Here is a 13,940-nt window from a genome sequence, read left to right as displayed (position 1 = left end):
TGTTTCCATACAAATTTTAACATTTTTTGTTCTAATCCTGTGAAAAATGCCATTGGTAATTTGATAGGGATTGCATTGAATCTTAGATTGCCTTGGGTACTACAGTCATTTTGACAATATTGATTCTTCTAACCCAAGAACATCATTCTCTTATTTTTGATTACTTTGCCTTTTCTCTTCATGTATCTATTTATTTTCTATTGAGTGCCAGATACTGCATATGAAATTTTTTTAAAAATATGGAATGCTTCATGAATTTGCATCTCTTTCTTGCACAGGGGCCATGCTAACCTTCTCTGTATCATTCCAATTTTAATATATGTGCACAGAAGCAAGCACGAAAATTTTTTTTAATTAAAGTGAAGCCTAGGATTATGATAGAAAGTCTCTCTTGTTAGAGTTTTCATTTGCTCTGCCAGACTACTGTGGCACTAACAATATTGTTTCACCTTAAGCCAATCAGGGATTACACGATTCAAATCTAGACTTCAAGGACTTCTTGTCTTGGCTAAAATGAATAAACTTGCTATCACCTTCTCAAAACTCATATAACAATCATTACAGTGGTGAATTTCCTGGGTTTTGTTTTTCTGCCCATATCTCCTAACTTAGACTGTAGGGCAACCCAAATCCCAGAACTGCACAGCAGGTATGAACAGAAAAGCTCCAATATAAACTTTCTTTTTCTAGTTAGAAGACCAGGTAAGGGGCCCTGCAGGATTGTAAATATGCCGGTAATCCCCCATTTTTTCTTTTACTAATCTCCTGACCCTGCCCTGTGGCAAGTCATGAAGCTGCACTCTTGCAACAGAGCAGCAGTCATGATCTTGCAAGCACCTACAAGTCAGAGAAAGTCCTTTATTACAGAAGAACTGGGAAAAGGAATTCCTATGGTCTTAAGAGTATTGGGGAAATAATACTCTAATTGTTTTCTATTTTCTCTCTACCCTTTGCTCCTAAGGCAGATCCAGTTATGGAAAGTGTGTAACAGCATGGAGAGGCCAACACTTCTGCTTTCTAAGGACCATGAAAAGTGCTAAAATATATTCAGGAAATTATAGAAAGGAGAGAGCTGGAGAAATAGATCCCCTAAATCTGTGTATGTGGTCATTTTTGAGCAAATCAAAGCAAAGAAATAGAGATTATAAAACAAGAACTAAATGGAAACTTTTAAAATTAAAAAGTAAAATAACTAAAACAAAAATTTATTGATGGGCTTAATATCAGAATGGAAAGAGTAGATGAAGTTAAAGATAGATGCATAGAAACCATTAAATCTGAACAACAAATAGAAAAGCAATTTTTAAAAAATTGAACTGAGCTTCAGAGACCTGTAGTAAAATATCAGAAGGTCTAATATTTTTGTTCCTAAGGTCCAAAAAGAAGAAGAAAAATAAATTGATGCAGAAAAAAGTTTTGAAAAAATAATTGCTGAAAACATCCCAAATTGGTTGAAGGACATGACATTACAGATTCAAAAAGCTCAGTGAATTTCAAATAAGATAAACTCAAAGAAAACCACAATCATAATGACCAAACTACTGAAAACCAAAAATAATGAAAAAATTCTTACAAGCAACCAGAGAGAAATAAAACATTGTGTATAGAGCATAACAAATTGAATAATTGCAGACTTCTCATAAGAAACTATTATGGTCAGAAGACAGTAGAATATTTTTAAGGTGCTGAAAGAAACTAATGGTCAACCCTGAATTCTATATATAGTGAAAATATCCTTCAAGGATAAAAGCAAATAAAAACATTCTAAGATGAAGGAAAACTAAGGGAATCTGTTGGCAGCAGAATTACCCTAAAAGAAATGTTAAAGGAAGTTCTTGAGGGGGAAGGGAAATGATATCAGAATGATACATGGAATGAAGAAAGAGCAACAGAAATAGTAAATATCTAGATAAATAAGATATTTTTTCTCTAAGTTCTTTAAAACATGTATGACTATGAAAAACAAAAAGATAACATTGTGAGGTTTTCAGTGTATGCAATACATATGACAACTACAATATAAATAAAGGAGGATAAAAGGGCCTATATGATTATAAGATTTTTACATTTCATTTGAAGTGGTAAAATATTAACTCTAAGTACACCATGAAATTTTGTATGTTGCAGTCCCCAGAGAAACTACTAAAATAATTATTCAAATATATATAATCAAAAAGACAATAGATAAATTTAAATGGAATACACAGCATTCACAGGAAAATGGAAACAGAAAAACAAAAAGGGGGGCCAATAGAAAACAGATAAAATGATAGTATTAAATCCAACCATATCAATAATTACATTAAATGTAAATGGTCCAAACATACAAATTAAGAAACAGAGATTGTCAGATTGAATAAAAATCTGGATTTCAGTTACTATGAAGGCCAATTTACTTCTGGTTTATCTTACTTCTAGGGTAATATTTTGAGAGTTTACCCAAAGACTAGGAGCTTACTCCTCTTCTTGAAGGACTCTGAATTCAAATGTTTATTCCTTTAGGTCCTAAAGGCTGCTTAAAACACTACTCACCCTCTCAGTCACTTCATAATCTAGAAACTAATAGGGAAAGAAAACTCCCAAATATTGAGTTCACTTCTTGGGCTTCCCTTTCCTCCATGATCTTGACCTTGTAATTCTTCACTCCCTTCTTAGCTACCAGAATCTACAAACTTATTTTTTAAACTATTTTTTTCAGCTTTCCTAGTTACTTTTTCACAAGTATTGGTCTGAGTTCCTTACTTCCTATATATTTAAAATCCAAGAAGAATAAAAAATTTTAAGAGAAAATATAATTTATACAAATTGACCCATGAAATAGAATATCTAAATAACTTAGTAATCATATAAGAAATTGTATAGTCTGAGATCTATTCCTAATAATTGTATTCCACCAAGACAATTTTACCAATGAAATTCTCAATAAAGGATAATTCCAATGTTACATAAAATGTTACAAGTTATAAAGGGAAAATTGAAAGCTATCCAACTTTTATAAGACTAGTGTTATTCTATTACCAAACCTGGAGTGGACAAGGGCAACACAAGAAAAGAAAAGAAAAACCAATCCCCCTTATGAACAAAGGCAAAAATTCTAAATAAGACAGTAAGCTGACTCTGATAGTGTAGTGAAAGTGTAATACATTGTGATCAAGTAGGATATATCCCAGGAATAAAAGTAGCTTAATTATTTACCAGATCAAATGAGAAAAAACCTATATTATCATCTCAATAGATGCTGGAAAAGCATGTGATAAAGTAAAACTATACCCTGAATTTTTTAATTAACAAATTCAGAATATAAAAGAAACTTTCTTTACCAGATAAAAGTCATCTGCTAAAAGCTTACATCAAATATCATACCTAAAGGGGAACGTGTAGAAGCATTCACATTAAGGTAAAAAAACAAGTAAAGGATGTCCTCTATTATCATTGTTAATCAACATATTATTGGAGAACCTAACCAATGCAACATGAATACAAAGGACATAAGCTATACAAATTTGAGTGGAAGAAATGAAACATCACTACTAGCCTGATATGTGATTGTCCAACTAGAAATTCCAAAGCAACAACTGCCAGACTCCTGGAACTAACAAGAGTTTAGTAACGTGGCTGGATATAAAATAAACATACTGGGTTTCTGTGGTGGCACAGTGGTTAAGAATCCGTCTGCCAATGCAGGGGACATGGGAAGCCCTGGTCCGGGAAGATTCCACATGCTGCAGAGCAACTAAGCCCATGCGCCACAACTACTGAGCCTGCATTCTAGAACCCATGCTCTGCAACAAGAGAAGCCACCCAATGAGAAACCCGCACACCACAATGAAGAGTAGCCTGCTCACTGCAGCTAGAGAAAAGCCCGCGTGCAGCAGCAAAGACCAAATGCAGCCAAAAATTTAAATAAAAAAATAAATTTATTAAAAAAATAAAATAAACATACTATTCATGGCAATATTAATTTTTTAATTAATAGAAAAATATTCCATTCATAATTGCAAAAAACTATGAAATATGTAGGAATAAATCTAATAGCAGATATATAAAACCTTTGGGGAAATGCTTGTGTACTGCTAGTGGGGAGGTAAATTAGTGCAGCCACTATGGAAAACAGTATGGAGATTCCTCAAAACATTAAAAATAGAACTACCATATGATCCAGCAATTCCACTTCTGGGTATTTATTCAAAGAAAATAAAAACACCAACTTGAAAAAATGTATGCACTCCCATGTTCATTACAGCATTATTTACAATACCTAAAATATGGAAACAACCTAAGTGGTGTGTACATCAATGGATAAATGAAAAAAAAATGTTATATACATATATATGAATATTTTTCATTCAGAAAAAAGAATTTATTCTTGACATTTATAACAACATGAATGGACCTTGAGGGCATTATGGTAAATGAAATGTCAGACAGAAAATGACAAATAAATACTGTATGATCTCACTTATATGTGGAATCTAAAGAAAAAAAGAAGATACAGAAAACAGCTTAATGGTTGCCAGAGACTGGATAGGCAAAATGGGTGAAGGTCAAAAAGTACAAACTCCCAGTTATAAAATAAAAGTCATAGGGGTGTAATGTACAGCATGATGACTATAGTTAATAATACTTTATATTTGAAAGTTGCTAAGAAAGTAAACCTTAAAAGTTGTCATCACAAGAAAAAAAATTGTAACCATGTATGGTGAAGGATGTTGACTTATTGTAGTGACCATTCATAATATCTAAAAATATTGAATCATTATGTTGTACACCTGAAATTAATGTTTTATTTTGATCATACTTCAATTTAAAAAATAAAGTAATTATGAAACTTTTAAAAGGAGAAATATATAAGATCTTTTAAATAACACTACAGTTAACTTTTTTAACTGCATGAGTCCACTTATACATGGATTTTTTTCAATAGTAAATACTACAGTACTACACAATGCCACAATGCAAGTGTTGGTTAAGTCCTTGGATGTGGAACTGTGCATACAGAGGAGCAATGAATGTGAAGATTCTGACTGCAAGGAGGAAATCCTTGCAAGGAGGAAATCCTACACCCCACCATGTTGTTCAAGGGTTAACTGTATAAATTTTACTGACGGACATTTTTTTTTAAATATACTAAGAAATTTGGAGAAATGCACCAAGTTCATGGCTGAAAGTATTTAATCTTTAAATGGTATTACATTTTGTAAAATCAGTTTATAAATCAATGTAATTAAAATCAAAATTTCAATTTTTGTAAAATTTGAAAAACTGACTCTAAACTTCATATGTAATAGTTAATGCATGAGAATAGTTAATACAATTTTTACTTCTAACAGGGAGAGCCAGCCTTGGTTATTTACTTGCTAGCATTTCATCATTATAGTAGCAGCTATTTTGACTTTCCCCAGTCAGAAAAAAACCAGAATGACAAAGATGTTTGTGTTCATTTTTTAAATAAAAATGCATTGATGTATTACTTTTGATTTTAAAGTATACTTTAAATACTATATTATTTAACGTATATATATTTTTTAAATGAGAAACAAGGAATAAGAAAGGACAGGTGGAAGAGAATACTAAAATTTTACCAAAAAGATGAAAATAAGTATCTTATTTATTTTTTAATATTTTCTTTCTTTCTTTCTTCTTTCTGGCTGTGTCGGGTCTTAGTTGCAGCACGTGGGATCTTTGTTGAGGCTCACAGGATCATTCGTTGTGGTGCTTGAGCTTCTCTCTAGTTGTGGCGTGTGGGTTTTCTCTCTCTAGTTGAGGTGCGTGGGCTTAGTTACCCTGCAGCATGTGGGATCTTAGTTCCCCAACCATGGATCGAACCTGTGTCCCCTGCATTGGAAGGAGGATTGTTTACCACTGGAACACCAGGGAAGTCCCAGCATCTTATTTCTTATTCTTGTCTTATCTCATGCATACCCCTACCTCCAACACACAAATGCATTGATTAGCATGTGAAACTTGGTGGGGCATTTAATCCTCAAAAGCTTACCTTGTATATAGAAATGGTGCTCCATTCTAGGAACGAGACTCAACCTAAAATTCATAATTACAAGTTATAATTTATATAGAATATCTATATTTGGGTGCTTTATATGCACTATTCCTACTTTTTCCACTACCTTCTGAAGTAGGTGATATCATCTCCATTTTTATATTAGAAAGTTGTGGCTTAGGAAATTTAACTTACTTGTCATAGATCAAAAGCTAATAAGTGGCTCACTCAGGATTAAAACTTAAGTTTAATTGCTGTCAAAGCCCTGCTTTTTCCACTATGCCCTCTTATGAGGAACAAACTGTGGAAAGAATTCCCTTGGCATCTCTCAAGCAATAGGATACTGTGTCACTAGGAGGATTTTCTAGTCAAGATCTTGGTGCCTGTGATGATTCATATTTAGATCATGTTCTTTGAGAGTAAGGAAAGAGATCTGTAAGCAGCTGGTTTTAGCATCTGAGAGTTGTAAAGAAAATTCTCAGGGAAACCATCCAATGATATTGTAGGAAATCTCAGAGGTCACAGGGCTATTTATTCCTCCACACAGCTAAAATTTCAACACTTGCTAAAATTCTCTTTCTACTTCCAGCCATAATAAAAGTTAAAGTGTTTATTATTAAACTACCACAAAAAAGAGTGAGAGATTTGGCAGCCTTCTGATTCAAGCACCTCTGAGCCCACTATTTTCAGGTAATTGTACTATTAGAAAGCTGAATATTAAATAGAGGGGCCTGGACATCCAGTCAGGATGATGTGCCAACATATTTTCCAGTCCACGGCAAGAGAAACCTGGTCATAGATAGCCTCACAATCAACACTTTCAGTTGTATAAATGTGGGGTAAGATATTCAAAAGAATGTGTGCCAATTTATTTGACTTACAAATAAAAACTAGGACTTATCAAAATATATGCCCTGTGGTTAGATACTACTGCATCATTTTCTCCCAGAAAAGATATCCTTTCATGCTCATCTCCATATGTGAAGAGTCATGTGGTCTTTACATCTAGGTCTGAAGCATTGTGCTTGCTTTACCTTTTCATTGTAGATAGAAGGAACATCCTTTTATTTGGGGGGACAAGTTTGCAGATTAAATGCAGCCTGAGCTAAAAGTCCATATTAATCATTATGGTATCAGAATAAGCATATTTGGGACACAGAAAATACCAGGAAAAGATGGAAAAGGGAAGATGGAACCAACTGCAGAGATCTTCAAGGGAAATATATTTTTTTATGCACATCTTTTTCAGGCAGAGAATGCTTTATGAGTCAGGAATAACTGCCAGTAATATTAAAAATCAAAGATATGATCTTTCATAAGTGACATTCAAAATGAACTGGTCCAAAACCATCATTAAAGTCAATGACATATGGTATAATGCATAATGTATCTCAGGTTGGCACTCTCTCAAATTATATATGGCTGTCTCTCATTTCCAAAATCAAGGTTTGATGATATTATCACATGTGTCAAAATAAAATCTTACAAGTTTAGCTTTCCACTTATTCGGTTAGTCTGCTATATGAATATGACCCCAGTCGTTCTGACAGAATGCAGATGGAAGTAGTGACTTATAAAAAGGGCCTGACAGAGGAGAGAGATCAAGACAGCAAAGTATGGAGGTCACCTCCCCTTACAAACATGTCAAAAATACATCTACACATGGAACAATACTCATAGAAAACTAACTGGAAACTGGCAGAGGACTCCTATACAACAAAGACTGTAACAAAGGTACACACATGATCAGGTAGAATGGAAAGAAAAGTACTGGGTTGGGACATGTGCCCCTGGGAGGGGACTCAGAGGAAAAGGGAGATCAAATGGTGGACACTTGCCCTGAGGAGTGAGATAGTCAAACCGCAGACTGGGCATCCCAGTCCTGGGGTCCTACAAATAGGAGACAACCTCTCTTGGCTACTTGGGGAACCACTGGGACTGATAGAAAGGCTGAAGAAGCCTAGACTCCACTCTTGAGGAGTGAGAAGGTGCTGCTAGATTGCCCTAGACAGGGCAGAGAGAGGTTTGCCCTAGCAGCTGCTGCCTCCACCCTGCTTCACAGTCTGAGTGAAGTGAACACCCCAGTCCCACTCACTCCAAGCCACAGCTTGGCAAGGACCAGGGAAAAGACTGGATCTAGGGACACAGAGGCAACCCAGGAACCCAGGTGTTGTTCAGGTGGGCTGGCCGTGGCCATTACTGGCACTTAAACAGTGCCATAGAAGCAGCCTACACTTCTGACAGCAGTGCAGCCACTTGAACTTCCACAACCTCCACACCACACTCCCCAGTTTTAGCCAAGTGAATGCTCCAGCTCTGCCTACTCCATGCCACAAGCTAGCACTAGATCTCAGGTGGACAGAACAGAGGAAAAGACACAACCATGGGCTGCATCTGAGCAGAGCCAAAGACACTTAAACAGGCGTACCTCTGTAAGCACACAAGCCCCAGTTACATCAGCACTCCCCTCCTTTGGGGCAAAGTCCCAGTGAAGGGAGAAGGAAAAAACACACACTTAAAAGGAACAGAGCCAGCTCAAGCCCAACCCTCAGGGCTTTGCTTAAGCAACTTGGGAGCAAACGCCACCCCTAACATGGCGGTGATGGCCACTGACTAGAGAGGATGTCCCACCTCACACCATGAGAACTCTCTAGCTCCTCCAAAGCCAGCCACACCCCATACCAAGATGATAGCAGTCAGCAGATCTGAGGAAAGAGGTGACTGGCATCCACATCATATCCAGCCCTCCCCCCAAAGGCATGGGGGACACACAGTCTACATAGGAATACTCCTACATAAGAACACCCTTTCAAAACCACAATAGGTGGCGGTCTCATCTAAATTCATAGAGACAGAGAAAGTTAAATAAAACAAAAAGGCAGAGGAACTGACCTCCATTGAAAGAGCAAGGAAAAAACAAAACAAAACAATGAAACAGAGATAATTAGTCTACCAGACAATGAATTGGTAATAAAACAACTGGAAGATATCAAGAAGACCCAATTAAAAACAGATAATTCAATATTTAAGATAAAAAGCACTCTAGAAGCAATAAACAGTAGACTAAATGACACAAAAGAATGCATAAGTGATCTGGAAGACAGAATAATGGACATCACTCAATCACAACAGCAGACAGAAAAACAGATTTTAAAAAATGAAGGCAGCATACAAGATCTGTGAGATAATTTTAAACGTGCCGTATCCCCATTATAGGGGTTCCAAAAGGAGAAGAGAGAGAAAAAATGATAAAAAATGTATTTGAAGAAATTATGGCTGAAAATGTCCCAAACCTAAAGAAGGAAACATATCCAGATACAGGAAGCACAGAGGGTCCCAAACAAGATGAACCTAAACACCCACACCAAGATATATCATAATTAAAATGGCAAAAGTTAAAGATAGAGAATTCTAAAGGCATCAAGATACCAAGTTCCATTTGAAATTTATTTACAACATGCTTGAGTGGAGAAGCCATTGTCTTCAGAAATCTTGGTGTAGTTGAACTGACACTTACTGTGTTGTGACCTGCAGTTCACAATTAAAAGGGTCACCCAAGCAAAGTCATGGAGTTTTTTAGTTATGAATATGATTGTTGGCACATCCTATGCAATATATCTAAATTGAATTATGGTACCAGATAAAGTCATAGATGGGAATGAAGCCTGTGTATCATCCATTATCATGTGTCATCAATAATAACTTTAAATGTCAATGAACTAAATGCTCCAATCAAAAGATATAGGGTGACTAACTGAATACAAAACCTAGGTTCATCTATATGCTGCTTACAAGAGCCTCACTTCATGGTGAAAGACACACAAGGACTGACAGTGAGGGGATGGAAAAAGATATTTCATGCAAACAGAAACAACAAGAAAGTGAGGGTAGCAATACTCAGATCAGGCAATATAGACTTGAAAACAAAGCCTGTACTGAAAAACAAAGAAGGGCATTATATAATGATAAATGGATTGATACAAGAAGACGATATTACACTCCTTAACATATGCACACCCAATACAGGAACACCTAAATATATAAAGCAAATACTAACAGACATGAAGGGAGAAATTGACAATAATACAATAATAGTAGGAGACTTTACACCCCACTGACATCATAGACATATGAACCAGACAGAAAATCAGTAAGACAACAGTATTCTTAAATAATGCAATAAACCAGTTGGTATTAATTGATATCTACAGGACATTACATCCAAAAGCAGGTGAATACACATTCATTTCCAGAGTACATAGAATGTTCTACAAGGTAGATCATATACTAGGTCACAAAATAAGCCTCAACAAAGTTAAGAGGATAGAAATTATATCGAGCATTTTTTTCCAACCACAATGGTATGAAACTAGAAATCAACTACAGAAAGAAAAACGGTAAGAGAACAAACAACATGCTACTAAAAATCCAGTGAATCAATGATGAGATCAAAGACAAAGTCAGAAAATACCCCAAGACAAGTGAAAATGGAAACACAACTTTCCATCAACAAAATGAAAAAACCTACAGAATGGGAGAAAATATTTGCAAACAGTGAAAGCAACAAGGAGTTAGTATCCAAAATATACAAACAGCTCATACAACTCAATATCGAAAAAAAAAAACCCAACCCAATCAAAGAATGGGCAGAAGATTTGAATAGACATTTCTCCAAAGAGGACATACAGGTAGCTAATAGGCACATGAAAAGCTGTTCAACAACACTAATCATCAGAGAAATGCAGATCAAAACCACAATGAGATATCACCTCACACCTGTCAAAATGACTATCATCAAACTGTCTGCAAATAAAAAATGTTGGAGATGATGTGGAGAAAATGGAACCCATGTACACTGTTGGTGGAAATTGGTGCAGCCACTATGGAAAACAATATGGAGGTTTCTTTAAAAACTAAAATTAGAACTACCATATGATACAGTAAATCCACTCTTGGGTATATCCAGACAAAAATGGAAACACTAATTCTAAAAGATACATGTACCCCAATGTTCATAGCAGCATTATTTACAATAGCCAAGACATGGAAGAAAACTGAGTGAACATTGGATTAAGAAAATGTTGAAATATTATGGAATATTATGCAGCCATAAAAAAGAATGAAATACTGTCATTTGCAGCAACGTGGATAGACCTAGAAAAAATTATGCTTGGTAAAATAAGTCAGAGAAAGACAAATATCACTTATATGTGGAATCTAAAAATAATACACATGGGGGCTTCCCTGGTGGCACAGTGGTTAAGAATCTGTCTGCCAATGCAGGGGACACAGGTTCGAGCCCTAGTCCAGGAAGATCCCACATGCCATGGAGCAACTAAGCCCGAGCACCACACCTACTGAGCCTGAACCCTAGAGCCCGTGAGCCACAACTACTGAAGCCTGTGCGCCTAGAGCCCATGCTCCACAACAAGAGAAGCCACCGCAGTGAGAAGCCTGTGCACCGCAACGAACTGTAGCCCCCACTCGCTGCAACTAGAGAAAGCCCGTGTGCAGCAATGAAGAACCTAGGGGCAAGACAGGAATAAAGACACAGACCTGGGGCTTCCCTGGTGGCGCAGTGGTTGAGACCGCCTGCCTATGCAGGGGACACGGGTTCGTGCCCCAGTCCGGGAAGATCCCACATGCCGCGGAGCGGCTGGGCCCGTGAACTATGGCCGCTGAGCCTGCGCGTCCGGAGCTTGTGCTCCACACGGGAGAGGCCACAACAGTGAGAGGCCCGCGTACCGCAAAAAAAAAAAAAAAGACGCACACCTACTAGAGAATGGACTTGAGGACATGGGGAGGGGGAAGGGTGAGCTAGGGCAAAGTGAGAGAGTGGCATGAACATATATACACTACGAAGTGTAAAATAGATAGCTAGTAGGAAGCAGCCGCATAGCACAGGGAGATAGCTCAGTGCTTTGTGAACACCTAGAGGGGTGGGATAGGGAGAGTGGGAGGAAGGGAGATGCAAGAGGGAAGAGATTTGGGGATATATGTATATGTATAGCTGATTCACTTTGTTATAAAGCAGAAACTAACACACCATTGTAAAGCAAGTATACTCCAATAAAGATGTTAAAAAAAAAGAAAAAGACCCAATGTAGCCAAAAATAAATAAATAAATATTTTAAAAAAGAAAAAAAAAATACAAATGAATGTACTATATATACAAAACAGAAACAGACTTACAGATATAGAAAACAAACTTCTGCTTATCAAAGAAGAGAGGGAAGGGGGAAGGAACAAATTAGAGGTATGGGATTAACAAATATAAACTACTGTATATAAGATAGATAAACATCAGGGATATACTGTATAGCACATTATCTTGTAATAACCTAAAATGGAGTATAATCTGCAAAAATACTGAATCACTATGCTGTATACTGGAAACTAACACAATATTGTAAATCAACTATACTTCATTTTATAAAGGGGGGGTGTGCTTACAATATCACCTGATTCCAAGTGTTGCTCTTCCACACACAGAGAAATATCAAAATTGATTTTAAGACACTATAAATGCCCTGTCATTCTGAATGAAGATGGAAAGTTCAAGGGATATATAGCAAAGAACAGGAGCAGTTTTGGGGTTTAATTGTTAGATAATCACCATGAAAACTCTGAACATCTGAAAAGTTTGCATTGTGAAGACAAATTGTCTTAGGGTTCAGCAGAATGTATGTAAGTTCATGGGTGGTGAGTTTCACTATACGTGTTATCATCGTAGACAGAGCATGTATTGAAAATAGAGTTTTTATTTCATGGTTCTTTTGAAGCTGTGTCAGAAGAACATAAAATGTGTAAGTGGTTGGAAGAGAAGTAATTCACAGTTGGATCTGCATCAGACAGCATAGGCTGGAGCCTGTGAACACTGCCTCCAGACTGATATCACATTGTGCAGATCCTGGATGAAATGGCTACTGCTGAGAATAGTGAATAAATTTTCACTTTACCTACCCAGGCAGAGAGTAACAAAGTTCTGAGTTTTTAAAATATGAGGTCTAAAGTGAAAACTGCTATATGCTGATTTTCTACCCTGGGGTACAGTCTGGCTGCCAGGAAAAATGTGAGTGTCAAATGGGAACATAATTTGGAAAAATCTATTGATGTTTAATGCTTCTGAAGCTATTAAAACTTGAATGACAGCTCCAAAATTTTTCTGAAAATGTGTCAAAATAGAAATCTTGCATACAAGCTATAACCTCATGTTAAAAAAAAAAACTTTTATTAAGTGGGGCTGTAGATCAGGTCTGAATCTGCAGATACAAAGAAGCAAACTTGTTTGTGAGAGAATCGATAGATCCAACATGGGAACTGACTAAAAATGGAGGGTGGGAATGCAAAGAGAGTTTTCCTTGGAAAGAAAGGGAAGAATGTAAATTTGTAGTTCAAGGAGATGAGGGTGAGAATTCTGTGATCCCTCTGAGAAAGTAAAAATGTGTGAACTTCTCACTCCAACCAGTGCCAAATCTTTCATAATATTAGAGATGCAAATCCTGTGGATTGGCATTCGAGTAAGTTGTAAATTAGTGGTTCTCAAATGTTAGTGAGTATAAGAATCTTCGAAGGAGCTGATTTAAAATATAGCAAGCCAGACCCCACCCTTGGAGATTCCATTTCAGTTGGTCTGGGGTTGGTGCAGAAATCCACAATTGAATAAGTGTTTCAGATATTGTAATTCAAGGCTTTGCATTTTGAGAAATACGCTGTATCTTCAGGAGTAAACGAATCTGAAATTCTCTTTCCTCTGCTTTCAAAAAAGAATCCCCCAACTTTCACAAGGTGTTTTTTATTCTTTCTTAAAAGATAAGCATTGAAATAGCAGCAGCATTACCCACCACCAACCCTTAACAGGTTTTTTTTAGGGCTTACTATGTTTCAAGCATTGTAAACCCTTTACTTATGTCATAATAATATTAAGTACCACTTATTGAGT

The 13,940-nt window shown here is 36.4% G+C and overlaps 1 non-coding gene across 1 annotated transcript; it reads right to left on the bottom strand.

Moving 5' to 3' along the window:
- Positions 1-233: 233 nt before the first annotated feature.
- LOC136127716 (U6 spliceosomal RNA) lies at positions 234-339 on the bottom strand. The gene has a single exon (XR_010656170.1). It is a non-coding gene; the product is annotated as a U6 spliceosomal RNA (small nuclear RNA).
- Positions 340-13,940: the final 13,601 nt, after the last annotated feature.

Source organism: Phocoena phocoena, chromosome 8 (genome assembly GCF_963924675.1).
Source record: "Phocoena phocoena chromosome 8, mPhoPho1.1, whole genome shotgun sequence".
NCBI lineage: Eukaryota > Metazoa > Chordata > Mammalia > Artiodactyla > Phocoenidae > Phocoena > Phocoena phocoena.
Note: the sequence above shows the minus strand (reverse complement) of the source record. Positions and strands in the feature narration are given on the sequence as shown.